Source organism: Neovison vison, chromosome 10, assembly GCF_020171115.1.
Source record: "Neovison vison isolate M4711 chromosome 10, ASM_NN_V1, whole genome shotgun sequence".
Taxonomy (NCBI): domain Eukaryota; kingdom Metazoa; phylum Chordata; class Mammalia; order Carnivora; family Mustelidae; genus Neogale; species Neogale vison.
This window is the reverse complement of record NC_058100.1, coordinates 21,373,104-21,395,532: the sequence shown is the minus strand read 5'-3', so window position 1 is coordinate 21,395,532 and position 22,429 is coordinate 21,373,104.

Below are 22,429 nucleotides of genomic sequence, written 5' to 3'. Positions count from 1 at the left end.
GTTGCCTCAGGTGACCAACATCTCCGGCCAACCTTTTGAAATGTGGTCTTCTAAAAGGGGCCATACTGTGGTGCTTTTCCTCAACAGCTCCATTAGGAAAAGAAAATGGTATTTTTACAGTTTTGGTGATGAAAACCGAGGTGAAAAACTTTAGAACATTTTGGCAGTTTTTCACATTTACTTCACAGCAGAGAAATAAATCCAAACTAGATCTCTATCAGCAAGAAAGAAGTATTACTTGAAAAATTATGTGTTAGCACCAAGAACATGAAATTTCTATTTTCGAACTAATAATGTTTATTAGGCATGCTTCCCACTGCCTTGTATTATTAATTTATACTTCATTATTTCTTGGGTTACTATGCTTATTGTTTCCCTTTATGGATTTTTAAAGAGCTGATTATATAGTCTTTCAGTTAATTAGGTCACTTTGTAATTCTAGAGTACAAAAAGCATTTTAAAAAACAATAATGGAAAACATTTCCTATGTGTGATGACAGTCAAGTAAATCATATAATAATTTGATATGCTGGAAAGAATGCACAGCATTATCAGCAACTTTTTATATTTGGGTAGGTTGCTAAATAGAGAAATAAATTTAACATCCATCTATTAATGTGCTCTGAGAAATTAGGATTTCAATTATTCCAATAAGAGACCATATCATTTAGCTAAAATTTTCCTAAAGACCACATCTTGGGGTATCTGCTTAAAAACCATGGCCCCTACTCCAGAACCTGCCCCCAGCTATAGGCTCTCCCCAAAGTGCAAACTTGGTTATCCAAGTATTCCAGAACCCCTGTTCTTGTGACCACAACACAGTGAACCAGGTGTGGGTCTCTGACACAAAAAAGTCATTACCACAAGCTGGACCGAGTCCATCGTCTCACAGGAATTTAAGCATATTTAAGACATACAGAGAGGGGATGGATACCTATGGCAGAGACACGCATACTGAAGAATCAAATAGTATTTGGGGTCATGTAGTTTCTGATGTGTAAGCACAGAAATGCAACAAACAAGGAAATACAGAAGAATGGTACTGATATCAATAAAAAAGCAGACACTGGAAAACCAATCCTCTGAAACAAACAGCAAGATGGGAAGAGGAGCTTCCCACTTCCAAGGATATGGGGTATAAATTAAATCTACAAGTATTATTTATACCTGCATCTCCACGTGCCTCATCCTTGTGTGTTCTGGAACACGGATATTCTTGATTTTCTTGATTTACCTTTTTTTTTTCCCCGACAGATCTCTCTTTCATTTAAGCTAGACTGAATTTCTCTTGCTTACATATGAATAATCCCTGGTTTACACATAGGCACATACAAATCCCTGCATATTAGAGAGGAAAAAAAAAAAAAAACTTTGCATTAATGAAACGTTTTTGAAAAATCAATGGCACGTAAAGAAAAATTCAAGTTAGATCCAAATTGGTACTTGTAAGCTACAACACTGCTGTAAACAGAGTGAAGAATTTGAGTCCATTTTCTTTTGTCTTCTTTTATTGTTTGTAAGAGTTAAACATTGATTTGTAGGTCAAGCAACACAAGGATGGATGCAATAGTATGAATATAAACCAGTCTTATTTTACAAATATTTACATCTTATATATAGCATTTAATGGTTTCTGTAATGTAAATATTCCCACTGTGTCCAATTTCAAGCTATCAGTATGACATCACTAAACATGGAGCTGAAAAGAGATGCTCATCATTAGTTTTCATAAGCCCATGGAAGCCACCAGATGGATTCAAGTAAGGAATACGGCAAGTCAAAGTAACTAATAAGCAAAACATTCAATATGTCCCCTCAGAGAAGTTGAATAACTAACTATCCGTGGTCAAACAGTAAGTGGCAGAGCCTGGATTCCCATCCTAGTGGCCTGATTCATATAACTGAGTATAAGTACCAAATACACCCAACTACTTAGTAAGTCTTCACATCAGTATCTACTTGGAACCCCCACACCTTAAACTTGCAAACCAAGACCAAACAAAAGTGACAAAATATATGTACTATACAATCGTCTATAGACCTTTATTTTTGTAGGGTCCTAGATCAAAGTCCAAAAACACTTAAGTCTACTGGTTTCAGGGGAATCAGGAAACTAAACCTAAATATATGTTAACGTATCAATTGCCAGTTAATTTAAAAATTTAAAGTGTAATTTATACCCATAGTCCTACTACTCCTATCCAGTTCAGTAATCTCATTTCCTCCTATATATCTATCACAGAGAATTAATTGGCATTACTGAATATATCACACTCTTTTTTAAAACTATACCCTTTTGGAAATGATTCTCACACTACTTCTGACTAAATTTTGCTCACTTTTTAATTCGGCCAACTGTCAACTCATCCATAAACCCGGCTCAAACTCCTCAGAGTCATTCAATATACGCCTCAGTTTAAACAACCCCTTCCCCAGTACATTATGGCTATCAGTATCAGGCAGAGTCACCTCTTGTTTACACATCTGACTTGCCATGGAAATCTTAAATTTTCGTGTCTAACATATGCCTGACAGAACAGTTATTATAAAGATGTTGAAGGAATCTTTTGATTAAGAAATATTTGATGCCCTTTCTCTGAGAAAAAAAGGTATTTTTCAAGCATAAATGCAGAGATAGGAGAGATCATGTGCATAAATGCAGAGATAGGAGAGATCATGTAAATAAACAACAAAAAAATGTTGTTTTCCTATTCCAACCAAGTAACTTTATAAAACAAGCTGGAAGAACATTTAGTACAAGAATTGTATTTTCAGAATCAATTCCACTGACCACAGAGCTTGCATTTACAATGCTTCTGGGTAAGCCACAGCCACCGCCAACAGGGCTTTTCTAATGGGGGAGAAAAACATTGTCTAGTGGTCCTGATGTTAAGGAAAGATTAAATTCACTCAATGCCTTAAAATGGCCCTCAACCAAAGACACGGCCATTTAATAGCAGTTGTTCTACAATCATACCAACGATTTTTCCTAACAGCTTCTTATAAAGGCTTCTATGTGTTTGTAGGTACAGGTACAAGAGGAGGGGTGGGCTGTGGAGAATGAGAGGTAAATGGTACGTGTAAGCTTTAACACTGCCGTAAACAGAGTAAAGAATTTGAGCCAAGGAAGTTATTGTGTTATTGTGTTACCCTGTTTTACTACAGGGGGAAAAAAAAAAGTGAACTTAAGAGAAACTAAGTAACTTGCTTGATCAGACCCTGAAACTGGGCCCCCTCTTCAGCCCCACAGTCAGCATCCTCACCTAGAGCAGCACCTGACTGCCTCCTGTTCTTTCTTTCACTGATGCCCTTAAGACAAGTCTAGTCCTACAAAATGCAGAGTGAGCAGCAAGGAGCAGAGGACGGGATGACAGCCATACTGTCACCCTGGAAGGAACTGTTGGTTCTTTCGTAGTTACTCAAATTCATTCTTGATCTTGGGAAAGTCAATTTACTCTAAGTATCAAATGACCATGGTTAAAACAAGAATTGTTACTGTAACATCTTTAGTAATGGGTTTGATTAAAATAAGGGAGCGAAATGTGTAAAAACTTACTGTCTTTTCAGCCCAAAATGGTTGCCAGGAACTAGAAGTCCTTACAGTATAAAGTGATTAGACTTTTTAATTAGCATCTAATCTCATCAACTGAATATGTAATCAGGGATCAGTGACTGCCAGATACAAATACATTTTTTTCATTCCGTGTTTGTAGCCAAATGTATATATCAAAACAAACTAAACTGACTCATTTCTGATGTCTTTAATGTATTGAGTGTGGAGCTCCACGAGTTCATATTTCCTTGATCTGAGCGAAAACAGCCATGTCTCAGAAGTGAGAAACGTGTTCTGTGAAAAAGCAGATATGGAATGTTTTCATTTTTATAAATGACTTGCCGGTACAGTTCTCTATTATATATTAAATGGCTCCTCTGATTTGAAGAACTTTCAAGCTGAGCCTACAAGCCTGCAGTACTGCCCAATATAAACAGTTATTTGACAGGATGAAAAAAGTCATTCCATCTTCTCTTTAATCTTCACGCTTCCTCTTCTGCCCCCTTTCCATTTACAACACAGAATGGACTTCGGACTATCAGTCTTAGCTCTTCTACAATGCAGCACTTCTTCTAAGAAAATTCTGTGCATTATAAATGGAGAGGAAATGAAAATGTGCACCAACAGATGATTAAGTGCTTATCGATATATTTAAATCAGCTTAATTTTTCCCACCAAATTTAGAAATATTGAAAATGCCTTAAGTGATGTTCCTAACCTGAATCCCATAAGGGAGGCAGGAGAAACACCGTCCTATCAATTCTTCCAAATTCGTAAGGCAAAGTCACCCCCAATTCAAGCTAATAAAAACATTGCAAGTATGTGGGAAGCAAGACCAGAAAATTCAGTAAATCAAGTCTGATTTTTAAAGCTGCAGAAAATATGAAGAACTTAGTGGCCTAATAAAATATCTCCCATCAGGACTGATCTGTTTATGCTCCTAAAAATGTATTTTGTAATGACACAGATCATTTCTGTACTTCAGTAAGAGTATCTATGCTTTCAGCTACTTTTTTCATGCAATTTTTTTTTTTTTTAAATTCCCAAACACTGCTTGGACCTATAGCAGCTCGGTATCACTCATGAGAAGTGTTCCTTCACTTTTCTGGACTCTAAAGCAGATATATAGGAGAAGGCTGCCTTTAACTCTATTAACACACACAGGGATTAAAATAAAATTTTGCACCGCAAATTCAGGCTGTCCATCTGCAGCCATACTGGCACTGTTCACATCCCCCCCACCCCCCCCCACACAGTTTCTCTACTAAGATTCTGTGTTCCATAATTTGTCCATTTCTTTCAAGTTCCCACATATATCCTCTTACCATTAGCTCATAACTTCATCTTAAAATGTCTCAACAGTCCATCTCACAGTCATCTGTCCATGTCAAAATACAAATGTTTCTATATATTTGTCTGGGTTTTTTTTTTTTCCTTTTACTTTAGAACTTTTTCTTCTTTATGGAATTAAACACAGTCTGAGCCTACCCTTTGCTCATTTTTCAGAATCTTGCCTCATCAAACTATTCATCTCATTCTTTGTATTTCTCCCTCACACTTCCTTTTTCTTCTTGACTAGACTCTACGGCCAATTCCGAAGCCCCCAAGCCCTCTCCATCTTGAATTCATTTAAAATCACTAATCTATCTCTGGGTTCTTTTCTCACACCCATTCTCATTTTGTTACAAAAGTAGTAACCATGTTTACTTAAAAATTGTGAAATAAAAAGTTAAAGAAAATCCAATTATCTCACCACCAGTAATAACCAATATTATTTAAAGGTATTCACAAATATATATTTTAATAAACATTGATCATATACTCCAAATCTATGTTTCACATACAAATGTTCATGACAAGCTATATTCCATGTCAAAGGAAATCTATCACCATTAAAAATGGTTCTATTTTACTTGACTGTAGGGAGTATTTAACCAAATCTCTGGTATTGGTTATTTAACCTAGGTATCCAACTGTCCTCTATTGAGAAAAATCTTCACTGCAGCACTGTTTACAATGATGTTTACAAAGATGTTTACAACATCTGTGATTATCTTAAAGATAATCTTATCTGTGATTATCTTAAAGGATTCTTGAGGATAAATCCCATGAAACATTTTAAAGAACTGACTAATACACATGGGTGGACACTACTTGTCTTACCATCAACTTGGATCTTCAATGTAATAAGGGATTTGTGTCCACTGCTCTAATGAATTTACTCTAAGAAATGTGACACTAATTATCAAATACAGTTTTTATCCTAGCTATTATTCTTGACGTCCACACATGATCTAATCATTGCTTTCTTGAAAGGGTTCTCCCCTAAAAATTTCTGTGGCATTACCGTCTCAACTTTACCTCTGTCATTCTTATTTTTCTGCCCGTGTTTTCTTCTTTCTTCCACATAAATTTAAGTCCTACTTTTCTCCTCATATTTTATCACTTTCTCCTCCATAAATTGAGAGTCTTGCTCATTCAGTTATAGCTGTCACTTTTTCCCCCAAAATCTGTATAATTAACACAGCCTCTCCTAAAATTCCCTGCTTCCTCCCTAATGTATTTACCTTTATATCCCATGGAAAACAAGAAATTAAGAGGTTTAAACTCACACCCTCCAAACTTTCTCTTGTTTCTGGTTTTCTATTACTGTCGAGATCTCAATTTCATAAGTTGGAAACCTAGGCTTGACTTCAAAACTTTCCCACCTCTGTTCCAAAATAAAATCACCAAGCATTTCTGGTTTTGCGTGAACATCTTGTCCCTTATCCCCTGCTGAACATAGTAATGTACCAACCTTTTACACTTCTTTCCCTGCACCTTTAACCACAGGAGGATTGCCAAAGACCTGCTTTCCTCATCAGTAAATTCTAATCTCGAGCTTACTTGGGAGTAACTGAACTCAGCTGATAGTAAGGTTATGCCTCTGGGTCTCTATTCTCTGCCCTCCTCTTCTTTTTCCTCAGGCTGGTGAGAGACCATGACAGTAGCACAAGGAGGATTATGGGAAATGAGATCTCAAGTTCCTCTGAACTCTCAGCTCCCAGATCAGGATAAGAAGAAGTAAGCTAAGAAAGCTATGTGAGCCCCCAGGGAGCAATTATGTTCTTACTTGATTTTCACGTTGATTATGATTTGTCTCTTTCAGCTGAAATTAAAAAAAAAAAAAAAAAAAAGGAAATGGTCCCTCTGTGTGAGGAGAGAATGGCATTGGCAACATAACTTCTGAAGGCAGCTGGCATCAGGAAGCACTGTGACAGCAGTGGCAGAAGTGGCTGTGCTGGTACGGGTGGCAAGTGTGCTGGCAAAGCAGCAGCGTGAGTGCAGGAGGCGAGGAAGATCCTGGCAGTGGCTTTGGCAAAGGCGGAGGTGGTGGCAGAGTGCAGTGTGACAAAACGCTGCATAATCACAAGGTCTGTAACGGGCCACATGGTCTCACATGCCGGAATTACAGATTCTTATACTTTTATTTATTTTTAGGGAGAGAGTAAGCACACGTTGGGAACAGAGGGAGAGGCAGACTTCCTGTTGAGCAGAGACCCCCGATGCAAGGCTTGATCCCAGGACCCTGAGATCATGACCTCAGCTGAAGGCAGAGGCTTAACTGACTGAGCCACCCAGGTGCCCCCAGATTCTTATATTTTGAGTATTTCCCAAGACATACTCTCTGAGTAGCCAAGATAGCACAGAACAACAGCAAACAAGGTGACAAAAACCATCCTGAGACTCAAGAAGATGAGAAGTGGCACAGGACTCCCAGGGGATATTGTGAAACTTCTTCAAAAGGAGGAAGTCCATTAAGATATGGAAATGAGGCGCCTGGGTGGCTCAGTGGGTTAAGCCGCTGCCTTCGGCTCAGGTCATGATCTCAGGGTCCTGGGATCGAGTCCCACATCGGGCTCTCTGCTCATCAGGGAGCCTGCTTCCTCCTCTCTCTCTCTGCCTGCCTCTCTGCCTATTTGTGATCTCTCTCTGTCAAATAAATAAATAAAATCTTTAAAAAAAAAAAAAAGACATGGAAATGAAAAGCAACCTTGAACATGAGCTTGACATGACATGTTCTACACAACAGTGCAGACTCAGATTTTATTGTTTGTGAGGCAGGTCTGTGATGGGCCAAAGCATATTCCTTCTCCCACTCGACAGACTGGTGGTAAAAAATATTCAAAAGGCTCCACCAGTTTTCTGAAAATAGCTTATTCTTTACAAATCCTTCAATAAATATTCAGGAGATGAGTTCTTTGACAATCCCCCCTAGACGAGAAGCTAATTAGCTGCTGATACCTAAGCTTAGCATTTAGCTCTCTAGTACCAAAAAGGATTCTTTTAAAGGTGTTTATTTTGAATGTAAAAGATAATCTGGAAAGAAGTATGGATTAAGACCTCAAAATTGTCCTCTCAAAGGGTTCTCTTCTTTTTTATCAAAATACAAAGGAGATAAATAGGAAAAATCAAACTATTTGAGGGGTGAGGGAAGGAGTCTTTGAGGAATCAAGTGTTTCTCGCTGTTTTTTAATGCTGTCAGCATTTCAAGCTGCTAATTTTCCCCCCATAGATTTTATATAAGCTCGTCAAAAACCTAGGAGTCTGAAAACTTTAATAAGTTAAAAGATTATTTTTCCGAAAGAAGGATTTCATCCAACTCACTCAGCTTTATTTCCCTATTGTGTATTATTTCAACACCAAATGTGATCTCTTTGGGCACCAGACTATGGCTGCAGGTTTGCATTGCTGCTGTACTTAATCCCCAAAAAAAACTCAAGAAATTTTGGTAGAACATCCAGATTGTATTGCAGTGGCGTTGTGGGGGGGGGGGAGCCATTCCTGTACTGCACATAATCATCCTACATTTAAAATAACAGATGATTTTGTTCATCAACTGCTACAGGGCCTCTTCCATTCCTCTCTGCCAACAACCACTGAGTCCAAGAAATGCCAGGCTTTCCCTTAATATACACGTGCTTTCCTTTTACTGTTGGATTGAATTGGGGACACAATTAATCTGGTTCCATCTTAGACTTCTCACTGGAGAAGAGTTCTTATTCAAGACCCTGAATTGAACATCACACAGATTGGGGGGAGGGGTCTCTGAAAATTTAATGGATGAGGTTTGTGTTTAAGGAAACTGAGTCACCGGGACCTCTCAGCAGGCTTGGTGTCAGTGAGAGGGTCCCTCTGGCCTAAGCCTGGCCAGGGATTTTTCCTTATACTAAGGACACCCATTAGTTCCCACTCTAGTGATTCTATACACTCCATGATATGCAATCGGTATTTTGTACAAGAACTTCAGGTAATAACTCTAATCAATACAACCAGATAAAGACTCAGGAGGAAAAAAAAAAAAATCAGGACTCTTTGGTTTATAGAAAATAACCAGTTAAATGACTTTCTCTCCCTCTACTAATCACTTAGTGTCGTATAGCAATAGACTTGGCAAGCTCATCTGTCCCCACAGAAATGAAGAGAAATTCACATACACACCCCCCCACACACCAAACACTCCTAGTCTTCTCACCTCAAAGTGTGCCTTCATTTTACCTCAAGAGAGTTAGGCTTTAACAAGGCAACTCCCCCACTGAACCCTGAGCTATAGAATGAACCCTGGAAGCCCACAAATCTTCAGAAAGCAACCAGAATCTTCTCATAACAGTGAGGACTTTCTAGAAATTCATGAAAATAGATTTTTAAGAACTTTACTTTTGGCCACATATCTTTTGCTTCTTTTCTTTAGATAATTGGGAACTAGGTCTCTTACCAGCAAATTTATGTACTACCATAAAATGTAAAAGAAAACTAAGTATATCTCCTATCGTTAAGTCCATCCTCTGTAATGCTTTTGTTTAATTTATAAGAGTTTTTGGTCCTGTGTGATTTACTGCAACACAGATCAAAATAAATTTGAGAAGTTTCACAGTACACTTGGTAGGAGGTAAAGATTTTTATTCTCCTACCTCGAATTGGCATCAAGAATTAATGACACACAATTTGTTGGATGATTTACATTCTCGTTTTTAGTGTTCATTTAATAAGATGCTGCAGCTGTGTCTGTCTTCTTAAACACAACCATGTCATCCTAAATGCTGTAGGAGATGTCACACCTGCTCAGATGTTGGAGATAAAGACACACACACACATACACAAACACACACCCAGCAGTGGGGGAAGAAAAGGACATAAGACAGAACAAAAGACAAAATGCTGAATGGATGTTAGATTCTGATGACAACCTCAGGGAAACTCATGGTTTTTATTAGGATCATAATTCACAAATCTTTAAATAATTTAAATTACTCCCTTCTCCCTGTTTGGCCTCATTCCATTGCAGCCTTACATTGCCATAGACTCCAAATCATGCTTTTTTAGACTTGAATTTTGGCACAACCATAAAAAAAGATGAATGATAAAACATAAAATTGTTGTTTTTTTTTTTAACATGCATACTTCCAAATGGTTGTTTACTTCTTCAAATTGGTCATCTGGGGAAGATATTAGGGTATATTTTAACAATGTAATCCATATTCAAATTTCTTGAAAATCAGCCTTTGGCACTGCCTTCAAAATATACAGCATATTCTATTTAATACCCTCAGTGGGAGAAAATTTTCATCTTTTGAAGTTATCCTGTGAATAAATTTAAAGATCCTGTTGGAAGATACTGGGAGTCTTCTAAAAGATTCACTTTAGGTCTATGTAAGAAATTACATATTGAGCTATTTTGGGAGCATATACTATGTCAAAGGCTGCCTATACAAAAATGAATAATAGAGAGTCCTTGTGCCAGAAGAGCATGTTGTGTAGAGGGAGGGAAAGACCTAAGTCGATCACATCCACATTATGCATACACGGCTGCTTGCTCCTGGAACACAGAGGGCTACTTAGCTCTGTGTGAAGCCTGGAGCTGCCCTGTGAAGGCTTCATGGGGATGAAGATACTGAAACTGAGACTAAAGAGATAAAAAGGAATTAGTATTTAAAAAAAGAAAGAAAGAAAGGGCAGAAAGGACATTCCCCACAGAAAACACTGCATGATTAAAGGCAGCTTGATAGAGGGTGGAAACCATTTTAGGAGGGCTACAGCATGAAACGCAAAGGTTAGTGAAGACACAGGGAAAAACAGCAAAGACCGGAAAAATGTGCAGAGCCTGAGTCATGGTAAGTTTGTGCTTTTTAATACATCTTCTCAGGAGGTGTTTCTAAGAGTAAGCTAGGGAATGAGAAGGTCAGAACTTCATTTTGAAGAGCTCACTCGGAAATGATCATTTCCTTGTGTCTGGGTTCTGGGAAGAATAACACTGAGAACAATGACAATGAGAGCAAATACGAGTAGATAAATTAAAAAGCATCTGGGATATAAAATTAGCAAGATCGAGTCAGTTATTTGGTGGTGAAGAGGAAAGAGAAGAACTTTTGGGTTTTTGTCATGGCAACTAACTGGGAGCCAACACACTTGGTAGGTAACTGACAGACTAAGAAAGGAGTTCAGGGAGGCAGACGGAAAAACTACCACCACCACTACCTCCCCCCACCCCAACGAGAAGACGTAGGCCATCCAGGAAACACAGAGCCACCATTTAGCAGAGGACATACTTGGGGAAAAAGGACCTTATTTTCTTGAAATCTGGTGTCAGCCAACACAGTGGAGAACTAAGAAATATCTGGTATTAAACAGCCACACTCTGAACTCAAGCAGAAGCTAATACAGAACAAGGATAAAAGAGAGTATGGGCCAGAATAAAAATATCTCCCTGAGACATATTTGCCAAAAGTAACACCAATTCTCTGGTGAAGGATTAAAAATTTACACCAGAAAAACTTTCCAAGTTTGCCAATTTCACATGTGCATGCACGTGTGGGTATGTAGGGTTCAAGGAAATATGAAGCCTATGATGTAGGATAACATTCTCAAGTCTTAACACAGATACCAAGTTACTGCTTTTCATACTGGTATATTTAGATATATGAACGCAATGAGCCCCCAAAACAAAGTTGCCCAAATTCTCATGGGGAAAAAGGCAAACTAGGGGAGTGTCCTCACTGTTAGAATATCTGCCTCAGTTGCACTACAATGCAAAACACTGGGTCAATAATCATCACAGCTGCTCAAGAGGCCTAGAGTTTGCAACAGCACTCTGCCAAACATCTGAAGAACAGGGAGGGGGACCAAAATGGCAATTTGACTATAACATGTCAATTACAAGCAGTTATTCCTGTTCATTATTTGTTGTTGTTAGCTTTCATTGATTTGGTTTAGCCATTATTTAATCATTAACAGGACTTTTGCACAAAAACATATCCAGACCACTTTATTTCAAAAACTTATCTCACAGGTATTAAGAAGCCAAAACAGCTTCTCCCTCAGTATTTTAAAAGCTACATGTTCTGAAATGACTTCCTCCTTTCTTATACACACTGACAGGTGATCATACCACTCAGCAATGATAAATATAGGAAAGATAAAACTGACCGACTTAATTCATAAGCCTGATGAAATTTTAAAAGGTACATGTACATATACACACACATATGGCTGTATATGATTATGCAATGCAATGACTGTTTTTCAATAAAATATTTCAAAGACACAAACACTGAAAATACTTATAACACTAAAATGCAAGCCAACAATTTTCTGAAGAAACACTACACAGATCACATTCTCTGTCATCAAGGGAGCTTTGTGAGAGGTCAATAACCAAAACTTGGTATTTATATTTACAAATTGAGAAATTCACTTCTAATTCATGAGTCAAAGAAAAATTTCATAGGATAGTGCTAGGGGCTGATTTATGTCCCTCCAAAATTCGTATGATGAAGTACCAACCCTCAAAGTGGTGGGTATTTGGAAATGAGGACCTTTGGGAGATAATTAAGTTTGGATGAAGTCATGAAGGTGGGGCCATTCCTAGACGAGACCCCAGAGAATTTGCTTGTTCTCACTCTGCCAGGTGAAAATACAGCAAGAAATCAGCTCTCTGCAAATAGGAGGACAGCCCTCACCAGAAACCAACCGTGTGGACACCTTATCTCAGACTTCCAGCCTCCAGAACTGTGACAAAATTTCTGTTAAGTCACCAGTCTACAGTATTCTGTTATGGCAGTCCAATTTGACTAAGGTAGATATTTAGAAAACAATTTAAAACAGAATGCCAAAATTCTACATATCAAAATATTGGGGATGTAGATAAGGCAGTACTTGAGGAAATTAAAAATCTTAACTGTTATATCCTATAAAAGGCTGAATTAATGAGTTAAGCATTCAAACGAAGAATAAGGTGGTAGAAACTTTGAGGAAAAAAGGGTACAAATAAACAGTATTAGAAATAAAAGGAGGACATTAGAAAGATGCTAAAAATTAGAAAAGAAAAATTGATATTATAAATTATATTCTGCCAAAAATTTGGAAAAACATAAAAAAACACATATGCCTAGAAACAATAACTTACTATCAGGAGATAAGAAGGGAAAAGAGATATTTGTGTATTTGTTTCCTCCCCAACCACTATCACCCTCTCTCTTCCCTGCTAAGTACTAGTCACGGTGGCCACCCTTGTCTACGATGACCACAGTTGCTGTCTGGTGGTTATCTCCTACAACTTCTTCCAAGGGATTCTAGAATCCTCCCTAGTGATGCTAGTTAAAATGTTACATTGAAATAGTTGATTTTGAAAGAAAATTAGGGAAATTCTCGGGTAGAAAACAAAAGCTCACAATGGAAAGACAGATGTTCCAAAGTTCTCCAGGGGGTTGAACCAGAAAATAGACCTTAAGGACAGGGAAGCTGGGACTTTAGAAACCATGTAAGGACAGATGAGGCCTTAGTTTACACAAAGTCAGAGGACACAAAATCAGTCCCCACTATGACACCAAGAAACTGAAGGGTAGCCCTGCCCATGAAATAAGGACAAAGAACCCTGGGCTCCTGGGGAAGAACACCTGTTTTCTACACAAGAGCCATAGCTGAATACAGGTTTCTCATCAATAGTTTTCAAGATAATGAAACAGTATCTTCAATAAATACCTGTTTAGATGTCTATGCCCAGCTAAAATTACTATTTAAGAAAAAGATCATAAGCAAGAAATGTCTAAAGACACAGTGCTTACCGGCTACTGATCTCTTCTGAAATAATGAAGGATACACTCTCATAAGAAGGAAATTGAACCTGGAAAAATGAAGTGGGATGTGGAAGACACTAGAGCACAAGGAAATAAGTTAACCTGCTGATAAAGCTAAGCAACTGTTAACTATATTAAAAAAATGAAGAATAATTTCAGATTTAACAATAAGTTAGTAAAAATAACGTGGAAGAAAGGGAGAAAATTTGGAACTTAAGTATTCTAGAAGTGCTTGAGCTGCTGAGAGGAGGAGGGAAATGATGATTTAACAATACACTCTAAGTCAAGGATGCACATTTAAAACAAGTATGAGCACTACAAAAAATGAGTAACTTCAAAAGCACTAGAATCAAAGAGGAAAAGAGTATGGAAAACTTAGTGACTCCACGGGAAAGCAGTAAGGAACTTAAAAACAAGAAAAGAAGAAAAGCAAGAGCAGCAAAGAAAAAAAAAAAAAGAAGAGATTATATAACCTCTTTATATAATTATATATATAATTATGTATAATCTGTAAGCACACTAAATTTAACTAGATTAAATTTCCATTTGAATGCCACCAATACTCTGGCTAGGTAACAATCCATTTATATGCTACCTATATGAAGAAACATGTAAGAAACAATGGTTAAAAAAAATGTTGAAAGTGAAGGGATGGAAAAGGATATAAGTGTCTACCTCAATATCTGTATCTATCAGCAGAGCCTCAATTTCTACAACTGTGAAAAATCTAACATTTCCACAATGATTGGGAAAGATTTTACCCTTTCCTTCTCAAACTCACAAATTAAGCAGACAAAAGAAATAATATATATATATATATATTTGATGATTTGAACAGCATTATTAACCAGTCTGATCTTTTGGAGATTGTGCCTACAATGAAAAGAAACATGCACTGTCTTTAAAGATACATGGAATGCTTACAAAATTTGATCACAGACTTGACCATAAAATCTCCACAAAACAGAATCATACAATACATGTTACCATATAGTAACATAGAAATCATTGCCTCTGATCAAAATACATTATTAAAAATCAAAATTTTGAATTTATAAAATAGTATCAGACTACAAATGGATGGGCTGAAAATTCATCTGTTAAAGCAAAAAATGTAAAAAAATAAAGTTTCAGTACTGAATGACAACAAAACCACTTAAAGTAAAAAGGTATGGTATACAAGGAAATATATAGCTTCAAATATAGAAATACTGAGGTGCTAAGAATCCCTAAACTCTTCTGAATTGAGGGCAGAGTAAATGAATATTCAGTCGTTTGCCCTCATCTCTGACTACCTGCTGATATTTGAGTTGTTCTGATGATGCAAGGGGACTTACTAAAGGATACCCTAATTAGGAGAGCCGATAAACTACATAACTATCTGTCCATGGTAACCAATTTTCTTCTGTCATCATACTAATCAATATCCTATGGTTTGAAAGAATTCTTGGGTTTGTTTTTTTTTTTTTTGTAATTTACTAGTCTGTTTTTCTCTATGTCCTTCAGATTGAGGCCTTAATGGGAGACAAGAATGATTTTATGTATTATCTCATTTAATTATCAGAGAAGCTACTAATATGCCCATTTTACAGATGAGTACAGATAAAAACCGCAAAAGATTTCAATAACTAAACCAAGTGGTAGAATCAGTTCTCAAAATTAGGTTTACCTGCAATCGCAGCTTCTTGATGCTTTGCATGTCCCAAAACAGAGGTCAAGAAAGACTATGGTAGACTAGGACAGTCACAGACCTACATATTCCTCATTTCAAGACTGTCATCACACAGCCCACTGGCCTTGGGGCCTGTCACTGTCCTGCCACAGAGCATGGCAAAAAAAACACAAGTTCTCTCCCTTCCCTTTTAAGGTCAACAGTGAAGTACAGAAGTTAATTTTTCCAATTATAGAAGCAGTTCAAATATATAGTCCTGTCACAATTTCAAGACATATCTAGATTGAAGTCTTCGTTTGCCCATAATTATAGAGCTAAAGAAATGGAGCTTTTTGAATTTGTGTTGTTCTGCTTTAACAATCTGCTTATTTACTATAAGAGATTCCTGACCAACTAACCCCAGAGACTCCAACCCAGGACAAATCAGAAGAGGTCCAGGAATACAGATAACATCAACACCCCAGAGGATTCTAATTTGAGTTGTCTCCACATAGAGAACACTAAACCAAAGGACTGAGCCTGAAGGCAGATAGGCTTGTGGTCTAGATTGCTCAATTTCACATCTTTCCATCAACAGAAGAGCAAATAACCACTAAACCAAGAAACACTCTGGACACCAAGTGGAGTTTGCTTTCCTGACCTCCATTTATTATGCAATACTGATGAACAAAGTAAAATATACGATTTGGAAACACTGTCAAGGACTTCCTGAAAGAAACATGGCTTGCCTATCTCTATTGGTATATAAACTAGAGTGAGAAAAATAATATTTGATACAATAGAGAGTCTCAGTCTCACAACCATTTACCCTTTTTTAATCAAACTCTCTCCAAGTAGTTAAAAAAAAAATCCCTACTACTTGGCTTCCATCTTCTTATCTTAAAAATGTCATCTGGCATGAAGTAAGATAATGTGTAGGAAGCACTTAAAACACCTGCCACAACAGACACTGCTGTTCTCTATCTTCACTTCCCATCAGAGGGAATGGATTCACTGAATAGAGGCTATATAATTAGAAACCATCTAATTTATCAAGTCTTCTAAAGTCATACAACATAGATATTGAGTCCTCCATCACTAATAAAACAATGAAAATGATTATTAATGTGTACCGTTACTATACATTCACCATTTAGGGATTAAACAAATACCAGTTTGAATTTTGAGAAGATAATATACATAGCCAACACTCAAATCTTAAGGTGAAAGGAGGCTTTAAAACTCACCAAAGGGGGGAAAAAAAAAAACTCACCAAAGGGATGGAATGGTACTGAAGGAAAAACAGCAAGAGTTAAACACCAAAGCATATGCTATATCATTTTTAATCAGAAAATTGTAATTGAGAGTTTCTAAAATTCTGTGAAAAGTGTCCTTGGCTGCACCTAAAAAGAAAAATAACCTGGACACTACAAGAGGTATAAAAAGCATGAAGTTTCCAAAAAAGGAAAAAATTATGAATAAAGAATCTCCTCAAAGCCCGAGTGAAAACCATATAAAGGAAAAAACGTGAATGGATTCAAATACTGTGAAATGCGGATAGCACTTTGTCGTGTGCTATAAGGACAGAAGTAAGTAACCCATGAGTATCAGGTCATCTTCCCAAACCTGAAGATAACTTTTGTAAAATCTCCACTACCATGTTTCTATGTACATGAAATCAGGGAAAAGATTATTTCTAATGCTATTACTTATGCAAATTCTTTGACGTTTCACATAAAAGTTTCAAATTTAATAATGCTTTATTTCTTCCATGTCTCATATAAGATCTTAGAGGGTCCATGAGCTTTACTGGATCAAAATCCAAAAAAAGATTTACAAGTTCTTATGTTGCAGTAATGCTAATTAAGGGCAGAAAGGCAAAGTGGAATAAAGAAAGAAAGGGAGAAAGAAAGAGAAAAAGAAAGAGAGAGGAAGAAGCCTACAAAATCCACCTGAGTAAGTAGAAAGGTTCTCAGATGGTAGCTAATAAAGTAGAAGGGGGGAGAATTCATTTTAAGATTTTGATGAAAGTCTGTCAAAGAACAAAAAGCACTACAGTGAAAGATGCTTTCTACAAAAAGAACAAAATACATACCCTTGAGGAGTAGATGGGTAAGGTCCACCTTCACTTCCATTTTACATGGCATCGCACAGAAGCACAGAAGGGCTAAATGACTAATAAAAGCACAAAGGCAAGTAACTCTTAATGATAGAGAACAAACTGAGGGTTGATGTGGGGGAGGTGGGTAGGGAATGGGCTAGATGGGTGATGGGTATTAAAGAGGGCACTTGAAATGATGGATTACTAAATTCTATTCCAAAAACCGATGTTGTACTGTATGTTAACTAAAAAATTTTAAATTTAAAAAAATGGCAATTAACAGTCATAGTTGGTCAAACTTTTCAAATTCCCACTTTCAACCTAATGAGTTTCTTGTAAAACAGTACCAGGCAGCTAGGAGATAGAGAGTTAACAGAGAGATTGGATGAAAACAGGAGTAAACAAGTGATAACAAAAGATAGAGAAAAGCAAGAATCACACAAGAACAGAGGACTAAAGAGCAGCAAAGTTGAAAGCGGTCTGTGTGCAACAGAGAAACCTGGAACCCCAGGGTGTAAGTTCTGCTAAGATTGACCTAGAAGACTAGAAAGGCTTTTTTACAGCTGGCAATACAAGAAAGAGAAAAGAACTGCACTCCAGGAGAGAGAACAATGAGAGAAGACAAGGAGTAGAAAACCAGAATGTTCAAAACACAGAAAGGAAGGACAGTCGGGTACAACAGCATCACATGGAAAAGGCTGAAATCAAATGATGGCAGCCTTCCATGCACAACTGGGGTGGATGCACTGAATAAAAACCATGGAAGCTTCAAGAACATGAACTTGATAGCTGTATATAAGGCAGACTGGACTGGGAAGAGAAGGAAATATGGAGAGACTTCTCTTCCAGTCATTCAGGAATAGCAATAAAGTGAGAAAGGCCAAGTACCAGTTTTCAACAAAGCTTGGTCAGGAATTTAGTAAAATACATTTAAAGATTCAGAAGACGACTTAATATACTAACAGTTGTTTGAGAAAGGAATGAAAGCACACCTGTTGTTGCAATGCCCCAAGACTACCTACTAATTCAAAAACCTTGAAATCTATGAGAATTGCAGTCAGCTGCCAGTTCTAATGCATGTCGTATGGTAGAAGATGCTACTCCAATCAATACACACACACACTTGAATCTTACACCTCGGTTTGTACATAGACATATACACTGCAGCTGATGAGAGAAAGGGCCTCTAAGCCATTACTTTTTACTTCACTTAAAATTCATAGCTATACCCTTGAGAAATCAGTAAGTCGGGAAGTATTAGGCAATAACCATGGTCTCATGCATCCCGGTGAAGTGTCTCTAATGTACAAAGACCCCACACAGGAAGAAAGGGGTCAAAATACATATTGCAAACTATAGCTTCTAGTGCACTGAATTGGTGAGTATCAGAAAAAGACACAGTAGGAAGGAAAGGGAAGGCTGCACTCTGATCCAGCAGAGATGGACTCACTGGATAGCAGAGACACTGGCACCAGACTAAGGACCCTAAACATATTAAACTGCTCTCAAGGTAGACAGGGGCTGTCAAAGGTTCAGCTTTTTAACTAAAATGTTCATAAGCAAGGTTTCTCTCCAGGACATACTTATATAATGTATATGCAAGTGTTCTTATTTGTTAGGATAATGTTTTATGCTACTGTCCTGACTTGGAGTCTTATTGCCTGGTAACAAAAGGTCAAAAAAGGTGCCAGAAATTTTAAGAAAATAGGAAAGACAAATACACAAGAATTAGACCTTTTTTTAAAAAAATGTGTAAAAAGTAATGTCAATCTTAAAAGCTCTATCAGGTGGAGGAATAAAGAATGTGACAATATCTATATCAGAAAGAGTCAAATTCAAGGCAAAGATATCTTATGTCACAAAGAGGGTTGCCTTATATTAATAAAAATGAAAGATTTAAAAGGAATGTGTTCTGAATAGCTATTTATCAGATATTACAACATAAAGTACTTAAAGCAAATGCTTTCAAAAACCTGACAGAACACAACAGAAGACACACCATCCTAAAGCAAATAACAAGTGGTCAGAAAAAGTTAGAATGCAGAGAATTAGCGAACTATGACTAATAAGGATGATTTAAGAGACACTAAACTAAGATTTTGAACCCTGTAAGCACTGAATATACTTCTTTTTAAGGGTCTATACACATTTACAAAACACTATTTATGAGTATGATAAAAATACTAGCCTTAGAGATAAACCAATAAAATAAAGAGTCTAATAAGTTCCAAGTATATAATAGAAATTATTACAGGACATTATAGTATTAAACTAACATAGTAAATTACTAAATTCACAATCAGTTAACCATGTGGGATGAAAAAACAATCTTAAGATCACATACAACAAAAACATTTGATTGAGTGGTAAATTTAAAAAAAAAAAACACTAGTAATAAAAATTAGCAACTATTTACATGACAGTGGATAAGTGGTTTCTTTCTACATAAGATTACCCCAGGGGAATCTGAGTGGAGCAGTCAGTTAAGGGTCCAACTCTTGGTTTCACCTCAACTCATAATCTCTGGGTTATGAGACTGAGCCCCACATCGGACTCCATCCTCTGCACAGAGTCGGCTTGAGATTCTCCGCCTCTGCCCCTCTCCCTGCCCAACTTGCACCCTCAATCTCCAAAAAAAATCTTTAAAAAAATTACCAAGGAAGAATCTTTAAGAAGAAGATAATTATTGATGCATTTGCCCACATAAGATTATAAAGCTTCATTTAAAAAATCATAAAATTAAGGGGGCCTGGGTGACTCAGTAGATTAAAGCCTCTCCTTTTGGCTCAGGTCATGATCCCAAGGTCCTGGGGTCGAGCCCCGCATTGGGCTCTCTGCTCAGTGGGGAGCCTGCTTCCTCCTCTCTCTCTGCCTGCCTCTCTGCCTACTTGTGATCTCTGTCAAGTAAATAATATCTTTAAAAAATAATAAAATTAAAAATTAAAAAATCATAAAATTGAAATCCAAAACATCAACCGACAAATATGGAATGCTAACACACTAAGTAAAGAGCTATAATAAATCAAATAAGCTGCCAACTATCCCAACATAAAATAGATAGTTCTCAAAAGAAAAAAATGGAAAGATCAAACCTTACTAATTTAATATTTACAGACAGTTGGGAAGATGGCCAAGCAGGAGGACCCTAAGCTCACCTTGTTCCACAGATACAACTAGGTAACACTCACATTAATGTAAACAGCCAAGAAAACTATCAGAAGACTGGCAGAAAAAACTCCACAATCAAAGATAAAGAGGACACATGAAGAAGGTAAGAAAGGCAGAGACATGGTGAGAATCCCACAGGTCTACCCACAGGAATGCTGGGAGGGGAAAGAAGTAGACTCTCACCAGTGAGCCCACACAGGAAAGATGAATCCCCATAACATTCAGCATTTGAAAACCAGAGGGGCCGAATTTTATGAGTTCTTAATAGCAAGTGAGACTTAAAAAAACTGAAACCTTAAAAATCAGTAGGCTCAGCTCTAAGAGAGCCAGAAGGGCCAGAGAAAGCTGAGTCCAGACCCTTAAAGTGAAAACTTGCTAGGATAGAGCATAGAAGTATCAGTCTGAAAAATACCTGGGGGATAGAGAGCCTGTCTGGAGGGACAGGGATCACCTTGAGACTCCTCCAAGAACAAAAGAGCTGACAGGTGACATCTCCCCACCCCACCCCACCACAAACACAAGGTCACCTGCTGGAACCAGCACAGGACTGACACTCACTACCCGACTTGCTTATACCATGCCACATCCCCTAGGCTTCCACACATCTGCCCTTTCTACTCATACTTTCCTCAGTCCTGGCACTGAAGATACCCTCCCCGAGAAGACCAAGAAACCTTGCCAACACTGTGTCTCCAAACAGGTGTGCTTTACAGGTCCTCAGTCCTGGTGGTGGCTGGCCCCCTCCTGGGGAAGACCTGGCCGCACTTTGTTAAAACTGCATGCCTGGGCTGACTCAGTGGCACAGCCTCTCTGCTGGCATGAAAACCTTGTGAGCACCACATGTCTCATCCCCTCCAGTACACTCTAGGCCAGAGCCCATTCAAACCAGGCCACAAGCCTCTAAGTGTGCAAGCAGCACCCACAGGGGCAAGTACCATTTCAAAATGACTGCTGCCCTGGTAAGAGGGGAAGACAAATACACACTATTCAGACTGCAGGGCCAGCAGCAGGCTGGAGGTAGACAGCTGGTCTCAATGCAGCCTCCTCCCGCTAATGAAGTTTTTCAGGGAACAATAAAGGAAAAGCCCCTGCAGTTTAGTGCTCCTGCATCTCTGGCAAACGCCTGTTCTGACTAATCTCAAGTTGAAGGTGGTCTTATACTTGTCCACTAACACCACAAAAAAACAAACAAACAAACAAACAAAAAAACACCTGCCCATAACTGGCAAAGAATGCTGCTGCAAATGACTGCAGTGTGGGAAAAATGGCCAAGACACAACAGCAGACCTCAGGAAACACACATAGGAGATATCCCTGAAGTGTCAGTTGCTGGTGAATAGGGACACTGCACTTGTGAGGCCCTACAGGACCTCTTCTGCATAAAGTCAACACTTTTAAAAGCAGAAGACAAACACAGAGAAACAAACAGGGAGTTAGATAAAATGAGGAGACAGAGGAACATGACCCAGATCAAAGAACAGGACAAAACCACAGCAAGAGCCCTAGGCAAAACAGAGATATATAATAGGTCTGATACAGAATTTAAAGTAATGATCATAAAGATACACACTAAACTTGAGAAAAAAGTGGAGGACATCAGTGAGACCCTTAAGACAGAGATAAAAAGAATCCAGTCATAGATCAGGAACACAATAAATGAATCTTAGAATACACTACCTAAAAGAGACTATAGAAAGCAGAAGTAGTAATAAGTAACCTGGAAACAGAGTAATGGAAAGTAATGAGACTAAGCAGGGGGAAAAAATATATATATATGCAAAGTGAGAACAGACTTAGGCAACTCAGTGACTCCATTAAACATAACATTCATATTGTAGGGATCC